Source organism: Myodes glareolus, chromosome 23 (assembly GCF_982192425.1).
Source record: "Myodes glareolus chromosome 23, mMyoGla1.1, whole genome shotgun sequence".
Lineage (NCBI taxonomy): Eukaryota > Metazoa > Chordata > Mammalia > Rodentia > Cricetidae > Myodes > Myodes glareolus.
Window position 1 is genome coordinate 58,936,759 of NC_142048.1, and position 12,869 is coordinate 58,949,627.

General features: G+C 43.2%; 1 protein-coding gene across 2 annotated transcripts in view; it reads left to right on the top strand.

Moving 5' to 3' along the window:
- Nalf1 (NALCN channel auxiliary factor 1) overlaps nt 1–12,869 on the top strand; it is a 476,868-nt gene that overhangs the window by 110,886 nt on the left and 353,113 nt on the right. The gene's annotated exons all lie outside the window — the stretch shown is intronic.

Here is a 12,869-nt window from a genome sequence, read left to right on the forward strand (position 1 = left end):
ACTAACAGTCAATAGTGCCGGCGGGAGAGAGGCTGCTCCGAGAGACAACCAGGGTTCAGTTCCCAGTGCTAACGTGGTGGCTCACAACTATCATAATTCCAGTTCAAGTGGATCCAATGCCCGCTACTGACCTCTAAGGGCATCGGGCATACACATGTTATAATACATCGATTCAGAAAAAAAAACTCATAAGAATAAGAACTCTAATGAGGAAGGGATCACCTGGAGTCTTTCTGAGAGGAGGAAGGGGGTTTGTGTGTACTGGACTGTTGCCATGATACAGTTGATGAAGTGTAGTTCTTGCCACCATGAAGACCAGAGCTCTACCCTCAGATCCATGTGAAAGGACCAAGTGTGGTGGTGTGTACTTGTATTCTCAGCTGGATGGAGGCAGACACAGACTGCTTCCTGGGACTGGCTGACCATCCAGCCTGGACTATTTGGCAAGTGAGAAACTCTATCTTTAAACAATAAAATAAAAGCAAGCAAGCAGACAAGCAATGTGCCGGGCTCCAGGAGCCAGCTCCACACCAGTGTTCATAAGGATTAACGGCTGGGTCATTAAATAAAATAAGACAATATGAGGATGAGAAAGGAAGTTGTGGGGGTAGGGGGAGGTTAGTTAGGTGGGATGGAGTCAAGAAAGCTATAGTTGAAAGTAAACTGATCGCATTATAAACCTGTGTAGAACGGTCGAACATTGATTTAATTAATAAAAAGCTAAAGAAAAAAGTGGACATGTAAGGCAATCCTTTGGCTCTTACTCACATGTGCACATATACCTACATGCACATCTGCATCCCACATGCAAACACACACACATACACACACACACATACGATGCACACATGCACAGACAATGGAACTCCCTGAAGTTCTTCATGACTCTTGTCTTCTCTTTCTTCTGTTTTTGTTTCCAGAGAATTACCAAAAGCGTATGGCTCCTCCCCTGGCACCTGTCAGGGTCTAGCCCCAGGCAACATCTCTTGCTAGGAAGTGTCTTCTTGTCTTCTCAGTGGTCTGGGTTATGTCACTGGCAGTGGCCATGGGGTGACTTCCTTGATTAGTAAGACTGTGTTTCACGACAGCCATGTTGTAGCTCTTTGCAACCTGAATCTTAACCACTGACTCAGTAAAAATGCTTTTATAAAAATATATCACATGTTTGGTTCAAAAAGGTTTACTATTTTTGGTTTATGAGTGTTTTGCCCACATGTGTGTCTATGTGCTACATACCCAGGAAAGCCAGGAAAAGATATAGGATCCCCTGGAGTTACATACAGCTATGAGCTGTCATGTGGGTGCTGAGAACTAAACCTGGGTGCTCCTATCTGATGAGTCATCTCTCCAGCCCCATCTCTTGTTTCTTTTGGACCGTTTAATTGTCCTATGTCTTTGGTTGCATGGGGTTGCTTTCCAAAGATGGAAGAGCTGTCATAAACAATATAATGGCGAAGGTGGCCATTGTATCATTATAACGGCTCAGCATAATGTACTTTTCCCTTGGTTTAAAAAATGTGTATTTGGAAATGCTTTTGCCCTGAAACAAATCCTTCTCTGCTTGGATGGAGTGCTGTGGCAGTCCATGCTTTAGGATTTTGAGATGATTAATGATGCAGTTTTGAATTTCTAGAGAAAAGGAACAAGATGAAGCCATAACACAGCAGGATAAAAATGTTTTCAACATTTTGAACAGTTAGCTAATGATATTTTCAGCGTAGAGAAACCACAATAATGGCTCTGATCCTGTTCACTCCCGTGACCCTCTTTTGGTCATAACATCTTCTATGAGCAGGTAATAGAGGGCCTCAGGGGGCATCTCTGGCTGGGACCAGACTTGACTCTACATGGCAGGATGCTGGTATCAGAAATGAGGCCTGAGAGCCGGGTGAGCGCAGTGCCATAGCAGTAGTACACAGAATGCCAGTTTCGTTCTGGAAGAAAATATTCAACATAAAAATGATTGTGAGACGCACCTCTTGACCAGCAAGCAGGAACGACTACGAAATCGAGAATTCTTCCCAAATCACCACTTTATTGGAGCCACTCGGTTGAAGGGGAAGTGGGGAACGAGAGAGAGAGAGAGAGAGAGAGAGAGAGAGAGAGAGAGAGAGAGAGAGAGAAACCAAGCAGCAGCTGCTTTTCTAGGGTGGAGAGGCTCGGACACTGTTCTGATTGGTGAATACCATCCCACTGAAGCTCGGGGCCTTGGGACAGGCCAGGGAACCAAAGCTATGCAAATACAGACCAAGGCCCACTCGGCAACTTCAAAGGATTTGTTTACCTCCAAGCTGCAAGACGCCAGCACCATTTAACAATGGCGATGTTCTGACGGCTCCTTACAAATGATATTTGAGTTGAGTCCTTTATATAAACCTGTAGAATTTCTCTCCCAGTTCTCATTCCTTAGCCCTTTTGACTACCACTTCCTTATATCCATGATCTATCTGACAATGCTGAGGTGAACTCTGGCCTGCCTGCCTCAAGGCCATGGGCATTTTCTCCCAATTAACCTCAGCCACGACATCATGCCTTCCTCCTTCTCAGTCTGGGTTAAAGTCTCAGGTAGCTAGCCGCTTTCTCCTCAGCTGATGGGGAAGGTGCCAGTGTGTGACACACACCTAGCCTGCAGGGTCCTTACTGTTTCTCATTCCCTCCTTCACCTCAGCTTTCTTCTTGATGATTGAGGGAGGAAAGGCCCTTTCTCTACAGCGCTCTGTGGCCTCATGTGTCTTGAAGATGGGTTTTTGTCAGCTCCATGAGTGTGTGCAGGAGAATTAGCCAACCATTAGCTATGTTCTCTTTGTAAGTCTTTCCCACTCTAGAGCTTCGGCTCCCTAAGGAAGCCGTGGGCTTGCTTTGAGAACATTGTGGGCTAGAAGGGTAGGTCCTCCTAAATGCTATTACAAAAGGGCAAAAGAGGACGAATGCTTAGCTATTGATGGTAGTCAGCTCCCTGGGAACTACCTGGATGAAGGCTCCCCCTGGTACAGTGCAGCATGGGAGACCTCAGGATGATCCCTCCTGATCTAGTAGGACAGACTTCCAGGAGAAAAGCGTTCTTGGGTGTTTCGTTTGATGAAGGTGGTAGGCGGCCGAATTGTGCTTCGAAGGGCAGAATAGGCTGTGGGGCAGCGTTTGTAAAGCCTTGCACCCTTTCTTGGTGTAGCTACACTAAGATGGTGCTGTAGGGTGGTGGGTACCAGAGGACTTAGAAATATGCATTTTGTTTAAATCACATGTCCCCTGCTGCCTCCTCACACAAGTCACACAAGGCCCAAAGATCCTTACCTTAATAGTTACTTTTCTTGGAACTAAAGACATACATGAAATTGTAATCCTCTTGTGCGTGTGTGTGCGTTAGTCACTCTCTCACATACAAATGCACACAAAAGAGTATGTTCCAGGGAACAGTGGTTTACTCGTCACTGAGACCACATTTCAATTCATCTTGTTGCCTTTTTGGGAGGCAGACCTATGTGTAACAGTTTCACCAACCAGTTATCTTGAAATGCTCTTAGATTTACCAAATGTTTTAAGTAGTTTCATTAAGTGACTCTAAACCAGATATAGAAACTTTCCACCATGCATCGACAGACCCAAACGTGCTGTTTTCTGAAAGCATTTAAAACGGCTGCCTTTCATTTTCTGTAGTTCATGGAAAATCAGAAGAGAAAGCCAAATGATTCCAAGCATGACTTCAGCCGAACCCGGCTTCACAACAAAGTACTGTCAACATCATTATTTCTACAAGCCTGTGACCCAAGAGCACCGCGGCCCTGGAAAGTGGCCACTGAATACTGTGCGTGGTTCAGGGCTTGTGTGTGGGTTGGTTCTGGTTTGCACTTTACCCCAGAGCCGTTCCACGTTTCCTGCCCAAACAAGCCAAGGACTGTTATCGCAGTTTGAGAATACTGCATTGAGCACATGACCACTTATTTTCAAAACTACACTGTTGACGTAAGAAGGAAACCATGCCTGGGCGCTTCTCATCTCTGAAAAAAACAAAAACAAAACAAAACAAAAAAACCATGGCTGTGTTAGTAAACCATTGTGATGAGCTCCCACAAACGCCGCCTGTAAACCTGTTGTAAATAACAGATGTTTGATTGTTTCTGCTGCAGCGCTGGGCTCCTTCAGGGTATCCGCTCTGTTCAGCGGGGCCCTGGTGACTCAAGTGCACGATGCTGAACCGGTTTATGTTGTTGTTGTCCTGGGTTTACAATCACATGTGCCGCGTTGTGTTCGTTTGGATTTAAAACCCGTAAGCATGCTACTGCGTCTGAAGCGTTCTTGTAGCGTTTCGGTCAGAAGACACAGTCTAAGCTTCGTCTTTTCTAATTTCATGCGTTTTCTTAAATTCTGTCCTATTTTTGTTGCACTGATTGTTGCAAGTGGTTTTAGGTTATTGGGGATGAGAGGGAGAAAATGATGTGCAAAATGTATGTGTGTGTGTGTGTGTGTGTGTGAAGGGCACTTGTGAACATTTTCTACTCACACGAGGTATCTCCTGAAAATTCTACCCCAATTTCAATTTTTTTTAAAAAAAAAAACTTGATATTTTGTTTTGTATTTCACATGCGTTGGTGTTTTGCCTGCATGCATGTCTGTGTGAGGGTGTCGGATCTTCTAGAACTGGAGTGACAGACAGGTGTGAGCTGCCATGTGGGTGCTGGGAATTAAACCCGGGTCCCCTGGAAGAGCAGCCAGAGCCCTTAACCACTGAGCCAACTACCCAGTCCTTGATTTCTTCTTCTTTCTTCCTTTTGTTTTGCCTCAGGCCATGAACAGTATTCAACATTGGTCACAGGTTATCACTGATTTCTTGATGATTGTGAAAATAAGTATTTAAAAACTTGTAAGAAAATAATTGAGCCTCACAAAGTAAATTTTTTTTACAGTGCATAGTGCCTTATACCTTTACTCCTGGGCTCAGGAGATCAGGGCAGGAGGATAAAAATCCCAAGGCCAGCTTCAGCTACAGAGTTTGAGGCCCAAGTTACACACTGAGAACTCCTCTTAAACAAGCAACACACAGACAATAAGAAAAGCAAATATAAAAGTTATGCTTTTCAAAATTTATTTTGGAGTAGAAATGAGAACTGTGGAGAAAAATGTAGGTACTTCCTAACGTGACTTGGCAATTTCTTGCTGTCAATATATCCTTTAAAAAGCCTGCTATCAGAAAGTGAGAGCGCAGATCATTCTGTTCAGGGGTGGTGGGGCCTTCCCAGAAACCCATGGTTCCCTGGACCTGACCTACTGCCATCTCTCCTCTTCTTCTGAGGCAGGGCGTGAGCCATGGCTGAATTATGAACAACCGGAAGCCACTGTCTTTATAATAGAGTGTTTCATGCCCGGAGCATCTTAGAACAGACAAGCCTGGGCTCCCCATAGGTGCATGGCAGACACGAGGCTAGAGATGCTCCTGGCTTCGGTTTCGCCATTGCTGCCATTCAGACTCAGGAAAGAAGCAATTGCGCCATGAACTTTGAACATTCCTCAGTGGTCTAGACCCTCATCAGGAAGACTGTAAGTGCAGCTGTAAATGAAGGACCAGAGCTGGAGTTAATGATGTTGGCATCGGAACAGCACCAGCTTGCTGCTGACCGTTGTTGATAGCAAAGTCATCTCAGACATCCTAAGGAAGTGGATGCTGTGTGAATATCAGGATGGGTAGGGGAGAAGAATGAACAGCTTGTTCTGTCTGATCCCCGTACCCCAAAGCCTGCCTGTGGTGTTGCAAGTCAGCTTAAGCATGGCTCAAGCTAGAGAGACTGAAAGTTTCTGACAAGAGACTACCTCAGAGGGATCTCTGTGTTATTTTCACCTATTTAAATACAACGTACTTTCATTTTGCTTAGGTAAAATGAAAAAAACTATTTCAAATTTCACTTGGGGGATTAATTGGAAATCTATTCTGCTTACCTGCCTTCCAGTTATTTTTAGAGGTCTGATTCCAGAATAAATTGGGAGCTACTTGAACTACTAATCGCAGTTTCAGTTAAATATGCATTCTGCCATTCCTACTTAAAAGCAACACTGGCTCAAATGTGCTCAGGGCTATATCCTGTCATAATTTCAAGTATGATGTTAGAAATACAGCTAGCAATATATATTTAACCTAGAGATAAATGCATAGCAAGAGAAAGTGACTTGTCCTCTTTTGCTATCACAGAAAATGTTTTCCATTGCGAAGAAGAGAGGGTTTAGAAATCCTAATTTTTCAGCGCTGTGCTCAGGTGAACCTTCAGCTTTCTATGAGTTTGAGCCCATAGCTACTTGGGATGTCATTTCTGACCTCTGTAAAACTTACACAAATTAGCTATGTTTGACAAAATAATTACACAAATTAGCTAAAAATGAAGGGTTTTTTTAATATTTGAAAAGGAAGGAGGAAATTTTTAAAGTTGACCTTGAACAGTTTAAATCCCCATACACGTGTGAGGAAACCAGGCCCACATCATACATAGAAATAAAGACAGGGATTGAAAATCCCCATCTCACTTTAAATAACAGAAACCGATGCTGAGATCAGAAGCCCTTTGCTGTTGGCCTGCTTCTAAATGCTAGAGCTTCACTGGACAGGAGAAATCAGTCCTACAACAGTGTGAAGTAAGCTGTGTAAATTGGGTGGTGATGAGAGTCTTGTGGGCTTCTTGGGAAATCATGGGACCGTTCTCAGCTCTTGGTGGGCTTAGTTTAAGGGACCACGGTCCTAGAAAACTGGGCAGTGACCAAAGCTCTCGTAAGCCAGTGGCTTCTGAGTCCATTTTCACATTGGGGCAAAGAATGACAAACTACAAGCTCATGTGGCAGAGGGGATGTAAAGGGAGGAGCTGAGCACAGGTCCCTTTGCGTTGAGAACAAACCTGATTGATAGGTCATGGATATAAAGTGGACACTGGCTGGGGATGAGCCTGAATGGTTAGTTTAAACTTAAGCGGAGAATACTCATACGTTAGTGGGTTAAGGAAAAGCTCAAAAAATTCTACCAGAAGTGGGTAGATAACCCCAAATGTTCCAAATGGGAGGAAAAACCAGGACATAAAAAGAACCAAGTGTGGTTATCTGAGTGTCTTATCCTTGGGGCTTTTGGATGCTTAGTTTACAACTCCTAGGTCAGCCTGGTTGTTCAGGAAGCTGCCAAGAGTTGATTGTAGAGACCATGGAGAGTAGGGGATGGTATGCATGTTGTTGCTGTTGTTTTATTACCTGATTTAACTTTGCTTAACAGGCAGCTTAAAGTGAGTTATAGGCATAAATCTAACACTGAAAAATAAAATTAAAATTCTGAATTAGTGTTAGGTGACCTGTCGGTTTTCATTTGCAGCAATTTTAAAATACCTTATTCTAAAAAAAACAAAAAAAAACCCAAGAAAACAAAAACATGGTGTCAGTTTAGTGGGCTTAAGTTTGGCTACAGTTCCACATGCGCTCCTTGAGCCACCACCACGGGCATCTTTCTGCTGCTAGTGATGAGATCATAGTCATGAAGCTGGGGCCAGCATGTAGGCACAGCTCTCCCTTCCCCCATATTTATGTGTGGTTCCTTTGCAGTCATAGAATGCAATGAAAAGGAGAATTGTTTGATGCTGATTACTTTCTACATTGTTGTAAGTGGTACATGCTAGACGGCAGGAAGAGGGTAAGCTCCGTTTCATTATGCGGTCTCAGTACTGCAGAACAGTTATGTGCCTGTGTTTGCTCTGGTAGTGTCTGTGAGCCTGATGGGTGATAGAACTCACTTCCTCTGTGTAAGGAAGTGTGACCTACATGGTTGCTACTTCTCGGGGTACTGATGGGTGATAGAACTCACTTCCTCTGTGTAAGGAAGTGTGACCTACATGGTTAACACTTCTCAGGGTACTGATGGGTGATAGAACTCATTTCCTCTGTGTAAGGATGTGTTACCCATACGGTTGATACTTCTTGGGGTACTGTATAGCATGTGGGGGTTTCCCTGCCTGTTGGAGGGACAGTTCACAAACATGGCGTACTGGCACCACCAGGCTGATCACCTGAAGGAGCCGCTGAATATGCTTTGCTATGAGCTGTGGCCTTGACTAATTGACAGTCCTGGTCTGGCTGGGATGCACAAGTTAAGGACATCAACCAATCAGAGGCATGGATGCAAAGCCAGGAGAAAAGATCCATCAGGAGAGTCCTGTGACCCCAGGCAGCGGAAGGAGAGGCTTAGCGTTAATGGAATAGCAGAAACCCTGCCCTGGAAGCCTCCTCTGTGTCCGAGGATGAGTCATGAAGTTGAGTCTTCTTGGACCAGAAGAAAGCGTTCGTAATGTCATGACATTTTAAAAAGATTATAGTCATAGAAATAATCCACAAACGGCTGGTGAAATGGCTCAGTGGGTGAAAGGTCCGAGCCATGCAAGCCTAATGACCTGGTCCATGAAGCCCACAGGAGGAGAGAGGCAACCACAGAGTTGTTCTCAAACCTCCAGATACACACTGTTGCACACATGGCACCCACACACACACACACAGACATGACTGCATGACTGCATACACACACATGCACACACACATATGACTACATACACATGCCACACATGCACACATACCATGTGCATACATCCATATGATAATAATGATAATAATAATAAATATTTAAAATGAATCCATGGGAATTATAAAATTATAGATTACTTTAAAAGAGTGGAAAAGCTAATGAACTCATGTGGATTTCTTGTTTCCCCTTTTCGTTGTCTTTTTCTGTTGGATAAAGCTCCAGCACATTCAAGCACAAGGCTTAAAATATATACAAAATTAGTGTTGTAGAATGTATTTATTCCTTGACATCGCTTATTAGATAGACATAATTACCTCGATGTGAATAGGGCTGGGGAGCCCATGATTTTCCCCGTCATGGGGGATGACAGGATGTTATCTCCAGCTGTGAGAGGGGAGGTGATTCTCTCTCCACAGAACATTTATGTAATGCTAATTGCATTAATCCTCGGGTGATGTGGCATATCTTGCTTAACTTATTCTCTGCTTTTCTGATTTTATTTATTCAAAAGGTTCACTGTGATGCAATTTCTATTCGGCTATCTGCAGTCCTGGTTAAAGTGGCCACTTGTAAAGACAAGGCTACTAATTTGCTTGTCAGAGGACCTAGTCTGGGGCTGTTTTCTCTATGCCCTTGAATATATTTTTAGCATCAGAGGTGAAGGTGAAACAGAAGGTACTTTCCCGAGTTAACCAAACTGCATATTTTAAACATTAAATTAAAAATATCAGATGGAGAGTACTCGATGTGTCCATTTCTCACAATGGAAGGAGGTTTGTTTACATCATGATGAGAAGACAAGGGAGCTGGGGAGCCGCTGATGGTGGCTGAAAAATCCTAGGCCTCAGTTTATGCTGCTTGATAATTATTTTTAAATCATGAACTGATTTAACTGACTTCAATTATTTGTAGTCATGAACTGGACATACTTGTAGTTGGATGTTTCTCTCTGTGTCTTCTGGTTCCTGCTGGACTGCTTATAAAATAATCATTCAGAGACTTGGTACTATTAATTATAATTGCTTGGCTGATGGCTCAGGCTTATCACTTGCCAGCTCCTGCATATAAATTAACCCATATCTAATAACCTGTTCGTCACCACATGGCTTCATGGTGTTACCTATTATCTAGTACATCTCGATGCTCCAGTGGGTTGCTGGCGTCTCCCGATGACTCTGTCTTCTTTTCCCTGCCTAGCTATACTCTGCCCTGCCATAGGCCAAAGCAACTTTCTTCACCAGCCCATAAAAATGACACATATTCGCAGTATATATAAGGACATCCCACCTCACAGCCTTTGACAGACAGGGCCAGGAGGGTTACACCATGGTTAACCACCCTAAACTACACAAAAAATAACAGACCAGCGAAGGCTATGCAGCAAGACCTCAATTAAAAGAATGAACAGTTGAAGCCACAGCAGATCTAAATTTGAGGACTCTTGGGAATGCATAATACCATTCCAGCCGGATGACGTTTTCTATTTCCCCTACTGGTAAAATACTTTACAATAACTCCAAGATGTCCCATCCATGAAAATTTCCAAATTAAATCACATCATTAAAAAATATTTTCATATTATATCCTCAGAGATTACAATATTTAGACTGACTTTTAGGACTTCTTCTGCTAAATGGAGTGAAAGGAAGAGTTCTGCACTTTCCCAGTCTCCAGCGATGGGGATTAAAAACAAGACAAGCGGGTGAAGAATATGAAAAGCAAAATGAGCAAGGGTAGGAAGGTCAGTCTATAGACAGCAAGTGAAGCACACAAGAGTGAAGAAAGATCAGAGGCAGGAAGACAGGTGGGGATTCTACACCATCATAAATATCTACCAATCCTGCTCTCAGGAACCTTCAAATCCCAACAACGATAAAGCCACATCCACACCAAGAGACATTATAATAAAATGTATGAACGAGGAAGAGGAGATGTTCAAAGTTATCTATAATGGTGTCACCTTGAGAACAAACACTGGCATCAAAGAGCATCAGGGAGTGACAAGGAAAAGTAATTAAAGCACCCCTCCAAATGCGTGCCCATGAAATTGTGTTCTATGGGACAAACATCAGCGCATATACATCTTAAGAGATAAACACATAAAATTTGTTTTGTGAATCAACAGATTTGCACACACCATGATCTAGTGAATAATCAATGCTGCAGTAGTTTAATTGAAAGAAAATGGACTAAATTTTTCATAAATACCCCTTTTTAGTATTTTCCTAAGTTTCCTTTTGTCATAATCAAAAGAATATTTTGCAGTACAGAGATAAAAAATAAGCATGTCTTTTGATATCTATAAAGACACAGAAGGAATATGGTGGTCGAGTTTAGCGTAGCCTTTCGCTTTTTTTTTTTCCTCATTTTGCTTTTCTTCTTTTTAATCTTTGGAAATGTGACCTAAAGGTCCTTGTGAAAGTTCACTTTATTTTCAGTGATCTAAACATTTTACCCTCTCTCTTTCTCAGTCTTTCTATGTAATGAGCCTGGAGCTCTCATTCCCAAGTTTTATTTATGTGTTTAATTCTTTAGTCAATGTTTCAATTGTTGAGTAGACCACAGGTGAGACCCCCTGTTGGGGGCTGTGAGGGCGGTGGTGACAGGATTCAGTTTCAATTTCTGTAGGTAAACCATCTCATCCATACCAAACCGGGGCTTGGAGAGGGCGTAGGCGTGATGCATGACGTCATTGCGCTGCCCTTCCCTACTCCTCCACTGTGACACGTGTGTGAGGATCGCAGTTATGGGAAACGCAAGGCTCTGAAGGGCAGAATGAGCGGCCACTGTGACACTAAGGATGACCCCATATCCCCCCAACCTCAGCACCTCCTATTTGTTTCTGATGCTCACGATCGTGTAGACAGGGACCACTAGATATTCAGGTCTGTAAAATCTGTGACTCACGGGTGCCGAAGTCTATCCAGACTTTACACAAATGTTATGTATTTACAGCACCGTCTGTTTTGGTCATGTGGGGCACACCATGCAATTTTCCAAGTTGCAAAGCAATCAAATGAACAAAAACAACACATTTTTTTTTTCTTTCCTGGAGCGATGATGACTGACCTTCATTGTAAACCGCAGTTAGAACCACTGGGAGACACACAACTGGGAGGGTGCTTCCAGAGACATTTGACCTAACGGGAGAGAGAGTTGTTGATTGTGGGTGGCACCATTCCATGGGCTGGAGGCCTTGAATGAACAAGAGAAAAGCAAGGAGCCACAAGCTGACTGGCGTTCATCTCTGTGCAGCCTGACAGCAGCTACAATGTGCTGAGTGACTGCCGCACAGCCTTGTCTGTGAAAGTTTCAGGGGTGTGGAGCCGCATCTCATCCCTGCTCTCATCCCATGTGCCTTACCCACGGTGACAACGACCTATGCTGTTGCTATGCATAACCCACCTGAGGACCCAAGGAGGCGAGACTGACCCCTCCTGTTTTCCAAAGCAGTGATGAGGAGCATCTGCAAGCCCAGTGATTCAAGTGGGAGATCCCACTTCTGCTTCCTTAAGCTTTTATTCAATGCTTCCTTCCGGTAGTACAGGTGTTGTGGAGGATGAAGAGCCCCTAAAAGTGGCAGTTAGGTTTAACCTTGAAACTCCCTCCAGGCCGTTTCCTGCAGAGCAGTTGCTGTAGTTGTCGGCACCCCGCTGTTCTGAAGGTCGTGCTCACGGAAGGAAATCTTCAGAAGTCCTTGCAAGTATTGTTGGGAAAAGTCAAGAGAATATATTCTGCTCCAGGCATGCCCCACTTCTGTGTAAGGCAGGAACCCCCTGGGAATCCTGAAACAATGGATTTAAAGAATAGTGGCCTTATTTCTAAGTGATTTTTGAAGTAAAAAGAAGGAACTGTCTTTATATTAAGAACGGCAATACTGAATTATATTTTTTGATGTTAGGTAACTAAGGGTTAAAAGAAAAGCCCTCTCCATGCAAATATAGGTAGACAATTCTTTTTACTACCTAATTTTCTCTTTCAGAGAAATGTTTGCTGAAATGAGTCTAGACTGGCAATTAACGAATCGCCTTCTCCCTTGCAAAAACAACCGCAGAACTGGTTTGTAGGCGAGGTACTGAGACAATAGCTAAGCATGGACTCAGAACCAGACTGTCCACATTTAATGTGGCAAAATCAAATGGAACGGACTACTGCCACGTTTCACAAAGCTTTCAATTATTCAGTTTGTTTATAATTTTATTCTTTAACCTCACAGAAGACAGTTTCTGCTTAAAGAAATCTTGGTTAATTTATTTTTCTTCTTTTTTTTTAATAAGGCACATATATTTTGGAATGCAAAAACTTGCTTCTTCTCTTCCCTTGAGAAGCTCATCTAGAT